Here is a 16752-nt window from a genome sequence, read left to right on the forward strand (position 1 = left end):
GTCCTGGCAGGATGCTTTGAGGCGGAGGGGTTTGTCCCTATGAATTTCTCAGCAGGATTTGTTCTGTGAGCTGCAGAGGGTGACGTGAGCCACAGGAGCACCATTGCAATTGCCTTCACAGCTGCTTATTCACTTGCTTGTGATTCATTGGGCCGATGCAGCGAGATGCACAGTGTTAAACAAAATGCCTTGATCCATCAGGACAAATTTAAAAGTGATACCTTGTTATCCTTCTATTATCCTTGGATGTGAGCTCCGAGAGGAGCCATGCTTATCTTCCCATTGTCTGGCATGATTATCCAGAAAGTATTTACTGCAGAATAAATAACTATAAAAAATCCAGACTAAGCAGATGAATGGTAAATACATTCACCCAATTTAAAGGTTGGGGTGCAGAACTGGGAGGACCATAGAGACACAGATTACTCATTTCTGCTCTTTATGACTCACTGGAGTCCCTTCCTTCCCTTCATCCCTCTTCCTTTATTTGGGGTTTTCTTACATTAAACGGCCGTCAGAATCCCAGGCTCTTTTTCTTGTCTAGTCCGATTATTTCTGCTTCTTGTGATGTTCAGTAACTTCCTGACTTTCCATGGATCTTCTTGGAAATCAGCAGCGTGTTCTCGTGTGCTCACATATGCTTGGAAACTCCAAGTTGTATGTCTGCTATCTGCAAGCTGCAAGGTCTTAGCGTCTGGGTGGGAGGAAAGCAAGGGTGTGGCAGTGAGAGATGGAAGCGATGCCAGATGCCAGGTTCATTCTTTGTTCAAACCTAAAGCAAGTGTCCAGACCTTTATATCGAATGGGTCCTGATCTTCCCTGATGAGGATCATCAGGTCACTGTTGGGCAGAGTATGAGAGGGTATGTGTCTTTATGTACGATTCAGTCATCACATTGCAGGTGCCATTTCCTGTTGTTATGGCATCTTTTTTAAAAAAAATTATTGATTTTAGAGAGAGACAGAGAAGAAGGGAGAGAAAAAAGGAGAGAGGGAGGGAGGGGAGGAGGGGAGGAAAAAGAGAGAGAGAGAGAGAGAGAGAGAGAGAGAGAGAGAGAGAGAACAATTTGTTGTTCCATTTGTTTATGCATTCATGGGTTGATTCTGACAAGGGATCAAACCCACAACCTTGCTGCATCTGGAGGAGGCTTTAACTAATTTAGCTACCTGGCCAGGGCCTTAAGGCATCTTTAATCACATGAACAGTGGTTGTGTGATTTAGTTGGTTGGGGTACAGGGCTGACTGCTTTTTCTTTCTTTTAAAAATTGTTTTCTCAGCATAGCTTTGATTCTTTGATCTTGAGCTGTGGAATTAATTCTCTATGAGCCTTTTGAATTGTGTTTTACAATCATCCAGTTCTCCCTCCTGTCATCCCCTAGTTAATATCCACAGCTCTAGTGCTGTACTGGGGAATAGTGACAGTCAGAGCTACTATCTGTTGATGACGCCGAGCGTGCCAAGACCTGTAAGTCCTGTTTACGCTCTCACTGAATCCGCAAAACAGCCTTATAAAGCAGCGATTTTCAGTCTATTTGCCACAAGAACTTTTAAAACATTCAATACCTGACTGTTTAGGCAGGGGCTCTGACCTCTTTTCCCTTAGACTGTCAAATAAAAAAGTGACAGCAGCCAACACAGCAATAGCCGACTGGTGTGAGTGAATTAAAATTATACGTATTTTTTTTGTCAAATTGGCAAAATTTATAATGTGTTTTTGTTGTGCTGCAGAATTTTAGTAATTAGTTTATGTGTTCCATGAAATGAAAAAGGTTGAAAATCACTGTTATAAGGTAGTGATTCTATCACTATTACCATCATCTCCATTTTATAGATGAGGAAGCCACGGGATCCATTTGAAAGGTATTAGATGCCCCTTTTTAATAAAGACAAAACAAAATGAAAATCCTAAGCATCCCTTTGAGAAAAAGTTCCTTGCCTGAAGAACAGCCTGCTAAGGTGTAAGATTTAGTAGAAGTTCCCCCCCCCCCCTTTTCTATTTTAGAACTGTTACCAAGGAGATATAGTGCCTTCCAAAGACAAATATGCTGAAGAATTCCTCCTGCTTTTGGCTACTCTCGTGTCTAAACGCAACCGTTTTCCTGATGAGGAATAAGGATGAGGAATAAGGATGAAAATGCCTTGTCCTGAACTCTTGTGGTTAGAGTAGCCCACGAGATACTTCTTGGAGAAACATTGCATTGTTTAAAAATGCATCAAATCCGTGCCATTCATGCTCGTCTGTAATGCCAGCCATTGGTTAGAGCATCCATATAAACAATTGCCGTCTGTCTGGGGAGACTAGAGTGGGTGTAGGTCAGGTTCAGTAACCTTGTGGAAAGTGGATAAAAACTGAATGAAAAGAGCATCAAAGAGGATCTGTTCCCTCTTAAGTCCCTGGCAGCTCCAGAGGCTGTGAGTGTTGAGATGAGAACAACTGTTCTGTGGTACCTTCTATATGAATGAGGCATTTGTTTACAACTGATGCCTAGGAAAATAGGCATCAGTAACGGCTATGGTTTTCTCTTTTGTAGCCCAACTCCATTATCATTGGTGATGAAGGCTGTAAATGGATGTGTTGAAATTGACATTTTTCAAATTTCATTTTGATTTTAGTCTTATTTCTAAAGCATCCTTTAACAGAGTTGTACCCAGTCACTAAGATTTAACTCATTTAAAGTTTGGTCGCCTTCATTATTTTTTCTGTCCTTAATTTTAGTGGAAAGGCTCATGAAAGGTGAAGTAGCTGAGATCTGGCAGTAGAATGGCAAGGAGAAAAAGCAATTATAATCACCAACCAAAGTGGCTTTAGAGGTTTTGTGGATTGAAGTTTCTCTGTTTTATTGATAGAGAAGTGGGCATTAAAAAGCATTTTAAACAGCTTTATTGAAATATAATTAATATACTAGGGGCCCGGTGCACGAAATTCATGTGTGTGTGGGGGGGCGGGGCGGGGCGGGGTGTGTCCCTCAGCCTGACCTGCACCCTGCAGTGACTGCCAAGCAGGTCGTGCTGGGTGCTGCCTGTGGGCCACACTTTGCCTGCTCCCCAGTCACCACAGCGATTGCCAAGCAGGCCATGCTGGGTGCTGTCTGCAGGCAGTGTTTGCCTGCTCCTGGGTCGCCACGGTGATGGCCAAGCCAGCGTGCTGGGAGCTGCCTGTGGGCCGTGCTTCCCTGCTCCCGGGTTGCCATGACGACGGCCAAGTGGGCCATGCTGGGAGTTGCCTCCTACCTGCTATCAGTCTCCACAGAGGCGATGAGGTTAATTTGCATACTCACTCTGATTTGCTGGTCAGTGTAGCAGAGGGACGGTTAATTTGCATGTTTCTCTTTTATTATATAGGATACTGTGGTGCTGGAGATTTAGAATTAGCTCAGGGACACCTGAGTCTGGCAAGTGGTCCCTAGACTTAATATTTTGGTTTAAATTGGGAGGCTGAAACCTGAGTTTGATTCCACCCTCTCTAAGCCTACGTTTGCTCACCTGTGAAAGAGAGATAACAGTACATGAGCCTTACTAGAGCTACTTTGAGGATTCAGTGAGCTAATAGTGCATATAAAGTGCTTAGCACATTGCTGGCACACCCTCAGTAAATGGTGGCTAGTTTAGGTCCATTAATCCAGCTTCATACATAGACTCCCACTACATTAGAGAACCTTATTTTTCTATATATGTTAAAGAATAGTTAATTGAATTGAAAATGGATTTTCATGTGTTAGTGAAAGAAAATAGTTATCTGTGATATTGATTTAATTCAGAGTTAACAGATAAAATCAAGGATGCCCACTTAAATTTGAATTTCAGAGAAGCAATGGAAAGTTTGAAGTATAAGTCAGTCCTCAAATATTTGTTTACTTTAATTTTACCTGGCTGTCTTGTGTTTTTATTTTAGGTCAGTGGGAAGTAATTTTAATCAAATAATTGTACATTTTCTTCTCATACATCTCACTTTGTATTAGGAAATGATGTTGTGATTCATTTTATTACAGTATTACAAAATATTTATAAGAAAATATTAAAAATAAACACTAAAGGCAAGCTGGGGTGAAATAATCCTCTCCCTCTCCCACCAAAATCTCTACTCCAGTGCCCACAGCACATATAAGAATCAAGACAAATAAGTAACAAAGATTCCCTTGATCACAGGTTCCCAAAGAATTGGAGAGGGTAAGAGATGGGATGAAAATGGGAGTATGAAAGGGAATGGAAGTTAGTAAAACTGCTTCAGTAACCAACTGATTTCGAATGAAATGCCCTTTCTTATTATATGCAGTGAATTCCCAGACAAGGATAAAGATATTACCTTAAATGAAATTAGAAAATACAGTGACAGTGAAAGTAGCTCTTTGTCTAAGTTTCCTAAGAGCCTCTTTCTGCATGAACCAATGATGTGAACAGAAGCATGTTCAGGCATCAGAAGTTGTCACAGCAGTCTTTCCATCTGTTTCATAAAAGCTTCATACACATCATCCTTAGTTTGTACTGAGATAGGACCAGATGGACCAGATTTGGGGGCTGCTTCTGCAAGAGGCACAGCAGGGTCATGCTCTTACTTTCTTTGGGCAGCAGCAGTAGCCTCTTTCTTTTCCTGACAGACCCTCAGTGTGGTGGGCATGAGTCGAATAATCTCTGCCTGGGGATTAGTGATTTGTGGCTTGGCACTGATGGTTGCTGTGGCTTTCTTCTCAGCACTCGTGTCACCCACCTTGGGTCGCTGATTCAGGTTGGGTGGAGCACTTAGAACTTGGCAAGGAAGCTGGTGAGAAAAGCATAGGTGGGGCATGTCCGAGGGGAGGCACCAAAGGTGGGTGCATTATGCCACGGGGAGGTTGCCTTGGTGTGGGTCCCTGGGGAGGAGGGTTAGGAGGCAGACCTGGAGGTGGACCTGGGGAGGGCCAGGAGGTCGGCCTGGTGGTAGTCCTGGAGTTTAAAGTCGGGGTAAAGGTCCTTCCTGGCATTCCAAGTGTTCTCAGAAATGGAGGAGCTCCTGGGGGTGGTCCAGGTGGCCATAAAGATGGAGCAGGGGGTGCTCCTGGCATGGGAGGTGCTTGTATCTGAGAAGGGGAAACACTGTGGGGGAGCCTGTTGCTGTGAAGAAGCAAATGCAACATCAGATTCTTCCTTATGCTGTTTTTGTGTTGCTTTTCTGCTTCAGAATCACCTTCATCGTCGTCGTCCTCTGAAAATTCCTCTACTTCCCATCCCTCCTCAGGCATTTCCAAACCTGCCACTGGAAGCATCGTGGCTTGAAAAAGAGTCAGCTCTTTAATGTTCTTCTTTTTCTTCCTTGATTTTCCAGGCATATCTTCAAATCGTACACTCAGACCTGATTTTTTTCTTCATCTTTGTCTCTTTCATTATCATCATGATGTACAAATTTATCCCCCTCACTTTCTCCATCTGATCTGTCCGTGTAGCTGACATCAGTACTGTTATCATGCTTATATTGATCCATGTTCTCAAGATAGCCATCATCTTAACTGGTGCTGGAAACATCGTCATCATGACCCTGTAGAGCAAGTTTAGGACTAAATAACATGTCTTCATCTCCTGATGACGGGGAAGAGCCATGGGCAAAGCTTACTTTAGGGCCATGTATTTGCAAGACTTGAGGAAGAGGTGGACTAGGGGACAGACTTAGAGGTTTTCTGCCAGGGGGCAAACATGGAACAAAACACCCTGTCCAAGAAGAGGAAGAATAGAAACTGCCTGAGTCGGAGGTCCATCGGCTGAAGTCCTGAGGATGGAGGGTGGCTGGGCACCAGGAAGTGGAATGTCCTGGATCAAGATGTTGGAAGGAACAAACACGCGGCATATCTGGCAAAGGAATACTCTCCATTTCCACATGCTGAGCATTCTTGACAGCATCAAAATATTGGCTAAGCTGAGCCCTCCTCTCTTCATATTCTACTTGTAGCTTCCTCTGTTCTTTGTAAATATCTGGATTCTCTTTTTCAGAGTCGAAGAATACGTTCAGAGGTTTCACGCAGCTTTTTTATGCTTGTCTTTCAGCACCTTCTCATTTACCTGTGGCTATGGTACTGCATTAAAACTCCATTTCATTCAGTTTCTCCATGTCTAGGATAATTTGTTTGGGATTCTTCATCTTCAAAATCTCAGCTGGTACCATCATGCACTGTTTTCCTTTCCCTTTAATTCTCTCTTCTGGCCTCCTTTTTTGGGTTGGCCTGTGGGGTTCATAACTTTTCCACTTTTGGTGAATGGTAGATCTTGGTCCCATGTTGACAATCTGTGTGGTTCACTTGTTCATTAAAAAAAACACACGAATATCAACACAAGAATGTCCAAGCACTTCTGCCGGACTCGGGCTGCAAGAAGCTGGGAGGGGCTGATTCTCAGCGTCTTTTACTTCACAGGGGCCTTCATCTCTGCTTTTGGTCAGCTATCTGGCAACTGACATCTTGAAACTTCACTGGTTGTTTTGGACTTTTATTTGTGAAATCTGCCAACTCTAATTTAATCCCATTGGTTCTACTGTTTGGAATCTTTGGCTGCCTTTATGATCACTACAAATGAGTTGAAGAATTTTGAATAGGATGCAGGGATATGATGTTATTTGCAGCTCCTCTGTGGCCCCCAGACTTTTGTTGTTGCTAATAGAAACTCAGCCTTTCACGACAAGCCCTATCATCCATTAAACACTTGTTGCATAGCAGCCAAACATCTTTGCTGAGAAATAAGGCAGAAGGAGATCTCTCTGATGGCACTTCCTTCTCTACATGGTATTGTTGAGCTTGTGGTAAAGAGGAGGTCAAGAATGGAATCATCAGAGCCCTGCAGCCATGCTCACAGTTCACCTTGGAGAAGTTGGGGGTCCACAGGCGTGTAGGCATCTGTGTTCTAAGGCTTCAGGGGCCATTTGGAAGCCTTACCTGCGCAGGACTCCAGCAATGAGCATCTCTTGTCTGCAGGTCTAGGGAACACACGAATACAAAAGAAATAAAAATCTTGGTCCTTGATAACTGAGGACTGTATAGTTTATAGAGAGACAGGACCAGGAGGTGTCAGTAACTGCTGTATTTACTGAGCACTTCTTTGTGACTTTGCCTCAACACTGGTAGGTGCTTTCTGTGCATTGTCATGGTAATCCTCACAGTAGCGCTTATGAGCAAGATTCTGTGATTATTCCCATTTTCCACATGAGGCAATTGAAGCTTAGATATGCTTTCATGTCTCTTAGGAAGGTAACTAGGAGTGAAATTGCTGAATCATATGGTAAATTTATGTTTAAGTTGAGCAGATTTTTGAGAGAAGAGGGTAACAAGATGGGTTAATAGGAAGTCTTAAATGTGGGAATGAGGTTTGGATAAGCCAGTAAAGCAGCAGTAACCTGGAGTAAAGTACCAGGACCCAGAAAGGTGAGCTGGACAGATTTTAAATTGGGAAAGTTAAGAAGGGCAGCTGGAGTTAGCCAGAGAGACCCTGATGTTCCTGGAGGCTAACGCTGCTTCTCTTGTCATATTTGTCAACGTGGGCAGAAGGCTTCTCTTTCCATTGCTGTCTCTGGACATGCATTCTGGGATGTATTTTATCCTCTTGCAGCACTGATAGTCCTTAACGGGAAAGGAGCAATACCTCCTCATGGAACATCAGTTCTTAAATGCTGAGTCCCACATTTTTTGCTGAGAAAACATGGGCAATAAAATATGAGTTTTTCCAAAAACTAAATTTATATAATGCAGAGGCTTGTGTCTTATTTTGTGAGTGTGTCTTTCTTACTATTTTGGAATAGTCAAGACTGTTCTTTAATATTAAGTGATTATATATATCACTTTATATATTTAAATGGTTATGCTTTCTTGACATAAGAAAATATTGCAACAGTATGTGTCTGTGGGTCTATATCTCTGTATTTAGTTCATGTTGGTTGTTGAAATTCTCAAATCTGGGAACCACTGCTCCAAAGAAGGTTTGGGAAATGGAGCTATTGATATTCATGGTGGTCGCTGTGTTTTGCCTCCTTTCTCGTTTTTTTTTATATAATTGTGCATATGGGCAACTGGAGTGATGCCTGGATGAGAACAAAATAAAAGGTTAGTGAAACCAGGAAAGGACGATCCCAGCATGTAACCCCATTACTTGGATACCTGACTCTGTGTAAATGCAGGCAGCTGGTGGGCACATGTCATCTTTAGTCACTTTGGTAGTATAAGGAAGCCAGAACCAAGTGCAGGTTGGATTTCCTCTGCAGGTTTGGGGCAAGCTGACAGTTGATTCTATTCAGGGTATACACCTTTTGTGTGTGTGTGTGTGTGTGTGTGTGTGTGTGTGTTGGGGGCGGGGGTGAGTCTTCTGTTGAGGCTGGAGGCTCTGCAGAAACAGTCCCCTGGTGAGATCTGTGGGACAGAACAGCAGCCCTTGTCCCAAGGGTGAAGGTAGCACTAGAGCGCCTCTCAGGCATGGAATTAGCGAGTTTCTGTAACATAATCTTGAAGTACACACAGCCACTTTTCCCAGTGAATAATAACAAGTGATGATGCTCTGTGTGACGTTCATGTGAGTGAAATGTATTGAGCTGAACACTGTGCAAAGTGCTTTCAGGCATGATGCAATTTGACCCTGTCAACAGTTGTGTTAGAAAGGTATGGTTAGTTCATGTTTGTGTGAAGCAACTTAAGGTCAGGAATGTTTAGCAACTTGTTCACTTAACTTGCCACTGGATGAGAGATGCAGAGCCAGTAAGGGGTCAGCTAGGATTCAAATGCAATCTGTTTTCTTAAAAACCCAAGCCTCTCAGTTCAGCAATTTCTACCTCAAATCTCATTCCCAGAGGCCTAGCACATCAGGCCAGCTTTATTGTGGAAGTCTTGTGTATGGAAGGGGAATGGGGGATGGAGCCCTTGGGCCATGCATAGCAAAGACTCCCTGAGGCAGCCGCACAGCCTGGTGTGTCTAATACACTGTATTTGCTGCCCCTCTGTCTACAGACAGCTCTATTGATTCAGCCTTGGGAAGTCTTTGACCTGGCTGTCCTCCTTACCCCCCCTTTTTTGATACAAGGCCAGAATGTTCAAGTTCACACCCACGTTGCAACCCCAGCTCCAGGGGGCTGAGGACAGGGTGGGAGCACCAGCTGGGACAGAGGGTTCTGCTGGACCATGTGCAGGTGGCTTCCCCCTTGCTTGTCTTGGAAACTGGGGGCTTAGTGTTCGCTTTTTTCATGCGGTTCTCACTGGCCGTACTTTAAAAGCTTTGCCATTTCCTAGTGAGGAAGGTGGATGGAAAATGAGAACTTGGAAGGTTCTGTTTATTTCTTTTATTTTTAAGTTTAAGAATGTTGTGTTTTAGGAGAACGTCGGACTGAACAACAGTTGACTCTCTCTCCTGCCTAAATTTCAGCCATAGTTCGAGGTGGTGAAATTCCATTCATCTAACTAGTATCAAATTTTACTTAGCGGTACTTAATTTTTACCGTCTCTCCCTTACACAGTTTAACATTTGCCTTAATTTTTATCCTCAGCAACCGGTGAGATAGGGCTGGTGTTACTAATTTCTCTTAAAATGGAGTCTCCAAGGCATGAAGTGGTTGAATTGTGCAGGGTGTGGCTAGAATTGGATCTAGAAGTCAGGTCTTCTAATCGCTAGCCCAGCTGCTTTCCTTGTTATTGCTTTGTGGAATGGATTGGCCATTGATAATGAAATCCCAGGACTGGGCAGAAATGGAGGCCCTCTTAGCTGGTGGTTGAGCTACTTAGAGCTTGGTCCATATGTTTGAAACTAGAGTTGAGCTCCAAGATGAACCATTCAGCCCCACCAAAAAGAAAAGCTCTTCTCTTATTACAGATGGTACTCGGCCCCTGTCAGCTGCTGTGGAAGTTTCTGCCACCGGAAGAGAGATGAAGAACAGCTTTTCTTACCACGGGTGAACTCTGAACATATGTTTTACCCATATATGGTGTATTGCTTAGTAAGCTTGTGTGTTTTTTTTTTACTTATTTAATTCTCTGGCACCTAGCCCATCAGTTAGTTGCCCCTTTTATAAGTGCCTATATGACTGGGTGTTCTGGTTTTAAGTCATGAGTTTTGACTTTTATCAGGAATTTACAGCTTGCGTTTCAGAGGGCCTAGGTGAATGCAATTGCATGGAATGGTAGTGTTAAATTTTGTCATTTGAAAATGTTAAAATGGAACGTAGATATGCGCTGTCAGGGTCTGTTTTGAATGGCCGTATTCGTGTGTCTTATCAGTCTGTGTTAGACATCTTTATTGCTCAAGTAACCTATGTTCATGTGGAGTGATTAGAAAATTCAGATGAGCAAACAGAAAAAGAAGGAAAGAAAAAAAACAACATATATACTCTAAATAGAGTCCCTTGAGGGAAGCCAGGATGTGAAGGACTTTGAACTTCTCAGAAGAAGGGATCTAGTCAGTCAGTGCAAGTCATTATCATTCCCTGAACGGCTCATCTCTTCCTTGTTTCAGATGATAGAGATCAAGAATACAGGTTGGGATATCTGAGCATGATCTGGAGAGTCAAGGCATTTGGTTTGGTGCAATCTGCTATGAGCCTAGATGGCTCAGGGGTCAAAAGAGTTCTGCTGTTAATGCACCACCTGCTAGGGGTGGCTGTGAAAAGGGAAAATTAGTCCTTTGGGGTTTCCTGTTTATACTGTTGCTAGTTCTCAAGCAAAAAGGAATAAAATAATCTTACAGTTATACCTCCTCTTCACTTACTCTTCCCAGCCCTGCTGGAGCCATTTATCCACCATTCACCCATCCATCCATTCACCCACCCACTCATTCATTCATTCATCACCCAATCATTCATCTGTTCATTCAGTAGGTGCTTACTATGTACCCACTGAGCATCAGACATTGTTTGTGTATGGCTGTGGGAATACAGATGAATAAGGCAAGTCCTTGCACTCATGGGGCTTATGTTTGTTTGGCAATGGTTGTGGCACCATTGCTTCCCTTTCAGATTTTCCTTCTCTAGCCATGAAGGTGCTCTTATTTCCCCTGGAGCTGACCACACCCCTAGGTTCTGTCCTGGAGCTCAGCTCACTCTAGACCCACAGCCTACCTGAAATTTGATCATCCCCAATGGGGAAGGTAAGGAGGAGAAGGCAGCATTTGGCTGGCTGAACTCTTCTCAGAATGGGACTTTACTTTTGTCTGGGAGGAGTAGGGGAGCCGATCACAGAGGGAGGGGCGCCTGGCTTTATCAGAGAGAGAAGGCCTCATTGTGTGTTTTTGTTGGAACAGGTCCCAGAGACCTCAGTACAATGCTTTGGACAGGGCTGAGCTAAGCTACCATGCCATAAAATAATAGCCGAAAGAATCAGTGTGGAATTTAGCATCAAAGGGAGCTCTGTGTTACAGCTCTCTCCAGGCAGAGGGCAGGACTTCAGCCCCAGGTCAAGCCCTGTTGTTAACTTCATAATAACTTCATGAACATGCCTTTTGTGTCTGTGTGTTTGCTCTCTGTCTCTCAGTCTCTCCCTGCCTCTCTCAATCTCGATCAATCTGTCTATCCCTCTCTCAGGTATAGCCATTTATTAAGAGATTTTGATGGAAAATTTAAAACGTATTCTCTATAAATTCTCTCCCTTTTAATCTATGGCACATCTGGGTGGATGGGTGAATTGCAGGGATGGGAACATATGACACAGAGAACTTAGAAAGTTCCAGGAAACCATATTTCCCAAACTTTAGTCACTCACGTGTTTCTATCATGATTTTCTGCCACATTGACGTAACACCTATTCTATTGTTCACCTAATATTTTTCGTTAAATGGGTGTACTTGTTCTTTTTGAAAGGACACTCTTTGTTTTACAAGAGTATTTTATAACTTGGCCATAAATAAAACACCAGTATAATTTGCCCCAAACCAAAGTAACCATAGAAATCAACCTATCAACTCTTATTGTTTATTTACGTGCCACCTAAAATGATTTTGTACACTGCAAATTGGTGTCCTTATTATCACGCTTTGGGAAGTTCCTTTGTAGATTGAACCAGCTGTAGCCAATAGATTCCTGGCGCGTTAGATGAATAAATCTCCAATAACGTTTCCTCCATCTCCCCCTCCCACACTACAGTGAGTTACTGGGTACAACACAAGTTGTTGTGTGTGAAGCCTCAGGGAGTGTCACAGGTATAAGGGAAGGGAGCATTCTCGGCTGTCCTTTTCCGTGATCATCTATGGGCACGGGTCCCTTGAATAATTGCTCTGTACTCTGGGTGCAGAGTAACGTTGCCAGTGCTGAGGAGCAGATGGCGTAGATACTGTGAAACGTGCCGTGGACCAAACTGTCTTATGTGCCGGGAGTTCCCCCATCTCTTGAGCAACTTTTTTTTTTTTTTCCCCTGTGTCACAGAGCAGAAGCTGAGAGTGTGGGCTCTGGAGGTTGACAGCATGGTTTCAGATCCAGGGCCTGCTCCTTCTGTGACATTGTCAAGTATCCTCTTTCTTCATTTATTCCACAAATAAACATTTTGTGCCTGCTATAAGCCAGCCACTGCTGTATGCTCTAGGGGGTATATTAACCAACAAAATGGGGGAAAAACATGCTTTCACTGAGCTCATATTCTTCTGGCCTTAAGCTGTTAAATGGGAGTAATACTAGCCTCACCTGCCATGGTTATTGTGAGCTGGCGCAGCCGAAGAGTCCTTAGCACAGGGCCTGGCTCAGTGGTTGCTTAATAAATGCTGGCTGTTTAATTATGATACTTAGGTGCCCAGTATTGTACCAGGCTTTGAGCTCCCCCTCCTGCTACTTTAGCTTCAGCAGCACCCAACTGAAATATTCTCTCCTTGCTTCTTAGCCTGCAAGTAATTCTTGAAGCCCCACAACCTTTAGGAATCTTGCATGGCTTGGAGCCTCATATCCTAACCATAGGACTCTAAAAACTACTGGCCACTCTTGAAATAAGCTTACTCAACACCTAACTACGTGATGAGTTGTGATGAGTTGACATTCTCATGCTCTGGATGACATTTTGCGGAGGGATTTTTTTGTCCTTTTGTTAACTGAGAAAGGCTCCCCTCTCTTCTGCTTTTCCCACCCCAGGGTCCCCTCCTCTCTTCCTGTAGTATTGAGGGTGTTTGGGCAGAAATCCTGGCCTTCCAGTGTGCTGAAAGGATTTGTTTAACACAGTTCTTTATTACTGCTACAGGAAAAGCTTAGTCAGTCTAGAACAGAGATATTGGTGCTAAGTCTAGACATCTGTCTTTGGATGGGTTTGACTCAATTTTAATTCTATTCATTTCTATTCTAAAAAGAAAAATTCTATTTATCAATTCTGTAATTAACAAAACAGATATAAGGTTTTTGTCCTGGATCTGCCCAATTTGCCCGCATTCCCTGAAAGACAGAAGTCTTCATTGACTCAAGCACTCAGTGGACTGTCTAATTGTGACTTTTGTACCCAGTGGCCGTACTGTAGCAGTGATGGCGAACCTTTTGAGCTCGGCGTGTCAGCATTTTGAAAAACCCTAACTTAACTCTGGTGCCGTGTCACATATAGAAATTTTTTGATATTTGCAACCATAGTAAAACAAAGACTTATATTTATTTTTATATATTTAAATGCCATTTAACAAAGAAAAATCAACCAAAAAAATGAGTTCGCGTGTCACCTCTGACACGCATGTCATAGGTTCACCATCACTGGATGGGCTGACTGCTTCAGAAAGGATACCAGTCTGCCTGTGCCCTGCACAGAGTGGCAGGGGAATTACTTAGAGTTAGGAACAACTTGAATGGTGTGCATTTCAGTTTGCTAGGGCTGCCATAATGAAGTACAACATACTGGAAGGTTTAAACAACAAAAATTTATTTTCTCACAATTTTAGTGCCTAGATGCCTGAGATCTAGGGATTGGCAGGTTGGTTTTTTCTGATGCCTCTTTCCTTGGCTTACAGATGGCTGTCTTCTCCCTGTGTCTTCACATGGTCTTCCCTCTGCTATTATCTGAATCCTAATCTCTTCTTATAAGGACACCAGTAATACTGGGTTAGGGCCCACCAGAATGACCGCTTTTTACCTTAATTACCTCTTTAAAGGCCATTATCTCCAAATACAGTCATATTCTTAGGTACTGGGGCTTAGGACTTCAACATACACTTTTTAGGGGGATACGCTTCAGCCCGTAACAGTGTGGTTCAGGAATACAGTTCCAAAATACACTTGTATTACCTAGGCCTTGAGTTGCTCCGATGGGTTTTTGAGGGAAGTGGGAGTTCTAGAAAGTGAGCCAGCTTCAGGCTTGGGCACTGACTCTGTGGTGGCCACCATTACTAGTTTAATGAGATCTTGGTGGTGACCTAGGCTGGTTGGCTGATCCTAGAAGGGTCAGCCAGGCCACAAGTAGATGCACAATTTCATCCACCCTGTGCCGTGGCTACTTACAGACAGGATTTGAGACAGAATGGTAGAGATAGTTTGGGGAAGGATTTGTTGACAAGGAAAGTGTGATATTGTTCTTCAGACAAGACTCAGAACTTTGTGAAGAGTTGGGAAAACCACGGCTAGAGTTTTCCAGTAATCTAAAACCCCCCTCTTCCGGTTACATGTTCTGTAAACAGCGACTGCCTATAAGAGGGGTTTGGAGTCTGTTGACTTTGGCTGAGATGTAGCCTGAGAAGATTCATCAGTTTCCAATTCCTGTTCTCTCAGGATATTAAGTATTGCAATGAACTGGGAAACTTTTCTTTATTAAAATTGGAGGAAGAGTTGGGCGTTTTGAGGGAGACCTGGAACAGGAAGGGAGCTGACACCAGAAGTTTGACTGCATTCCTTCAGAGATCATGTTATCCTTTTTGCATTGTCAGTGGTTAGTAGCTTAAGTATGTGGTGCAACAAGGGGAGGTAAAAACTAAAAATGCTCCCAGAAGTGCTGACAGCATAGCGAGTTTGTGCAGCAGTGTGTACCGTGGTTAAAGGTACAGGCTCTGGAGTCCCATTGACCTGGTTCAGATCCTGGCCTTACTGTTTCATCACCTGTGTGACATGGGGCCAACTATTCATCTCTCAGCTTCAGTTGTCTTATCTGTAGAATGGGAATGATATTCCTACCTGCCTCATTTTGTGAAGATCAAATGAGATAATGCATGTAACACCCTTAGTTAATGTTCAATAGTTGTTAGCCTCTGCTCTTAGTATGAGTGCAGGATGATTGACAGGTTGTTTCCCAGTTTTGTGTCCAGCTTCTAATTAAGAATAAAACAGCATGGCATTTTTATCAGATTCTGATCTCATGTACTTTTTCAGTTAGCCAGGAGAACTTACTTTAATTATTATTATTATTATTATTATTATTATTATTTTGCGGGGAAAGGGGGTTGAACTCATATTTAAGGAGGAAATTCTTTCAAATGGAAAATAAGTATTTTTTAAATTATATTTGTTATTCTGCTATAGATTTAAGGTTAGTTTTATTGGCTAAAAAAAGGTATGTTAATCAGGTGAAGGTCATGTATCTATACATTTATTGAGATGACCCTGTCACCTTCTTGCATCCTTCTCCCACATGCTTTGCAGACTTCTGTCATATTGGCCCCCACTCCCACCCACCACAGGGCCTTGGCACCGACTTTTTGCTGGACCTAGAATATTGGCCACTTACTATTCTCACCACTCACTCCTCAGCCTCATCTCAGCTTCACTCTTCTTGGTTGGCCTTGCTTGTCCTTCTGTGCTTCTTCTATAGGACACTGGTTCTCTACTTCTGCAGCATAGAGTTGATGCTAACTGTGTACTCATTTGGGTAATATTTGACTAATGAAGCTTGTCACTTCACTAGATGGGAAGCCCATAAGGGTGGGAACCATGTCTTTTTTTTGTTCACCATTGTATACCGAGCATCCTATAACACCTTCGTGCATAGTAGACACTGAGTCAATCAATATGTGTTGAATGAGTGAATTGATATTGTTTTGTTAAAAAGAGCTATACTAGGTACCCTGCGTGCTGCAGAGATAAGCCTATCCAGCCCCTGCTCCAAAGGGGCATTCAGTCTCAGAGGAGAACACCATTTAATAGTGCCATAGGCAGAGTGAACCCATGAAGCCAGACTTCACATGAGGGGGATGCTACATGGGAGGAATAAGCAAAGGCATCTTGCAGGAGATGCCATGTCCACACTGGGCCTTGGAGGAAGAGGAGTTGGGCCTGAAGAAATGGGAGAAAAAGGCCCCTTAGATGGAGAGAACTATGTAAGCAAAGGCTTGGAAAGTATAGCCTGGCCTCAGGGATGGGAGTCAGGTGGTTTGGCTGGAGCCCAGCAGGCTTGCAAGGAACCAGTGGGCAGTGAGTTGGAGGGTTTGTGAGAGCCAGGCAAGGCACTTCTGGTTGGTGTGAAGGGAAAGGGATGTGCCTTCAAAGGTCCTGAGCAGAGGGGTGATGTGATCAACCATGGCCCCTAAGATGGTAGTTTCTAAGATGGTGCACTTGGAGGAAAGACTGGGGTGGGGAGGCCAGGTAGGGAGAAACTCAGAGAGTGGGAAGAAGAGGGCTCAAGTGAAAGTCAAATAATGAGAAAGAACATAGAAGGGGCCTGGCCACTGGTTAGAGGTGGGAGACAGAGACAATGATGGGATTGTGGACCTTGGGCGCCCGAGACTAATGATGCTTTTAAATACAGAACATGGAAAGCACCCAGCACAGTGCCTGGCAGGTGTTGGAAGTTCAGTAAATGTTACTTCTCTTCCCTGTGCCAGAATGAGGAACTCAGGTGGAGAAACAAGTGGGAGGGAGATGCCAGCACAGTATTCAGGTGATGAAGC

General features: G+C 43.4%; 1 protein-coding gene and 1 pseudogene across 1 annotated transcript in view; one reads left to right on the plus strand and one right to left on the minus strand.

Moving 5' to 3' along the window:
- The window catches only part of ARHGAP26 (Rho GTPase activating protein 26), a 416968-nt gene that overhangs the window by 28832 nt on the left and 371384 nt on the right, over positions 1-16752 (plus strand). The window lies entirely within an intron of this gene.
- LOC102752815 lies at positions 4054-6919 on the minus strand (annotated as a pseudogene).

The sequence above is a fragment of the Myotis davidii genome, unplaced genomic scaffold (assembly GCF_000327345.1).
Source record: "Myotis davidii unplaced genomic scaffold, ASM32734v1 scaffold89, whole genome shotgun sequence".
In the NCBI taxonomy this organism is placed as follows: domain Eukaryota; kingdom Metazoa; phylum Chordata; class Mammalia; order Chiroptera; family Vespertilionidae; genus Myotis; species Myotis davidii.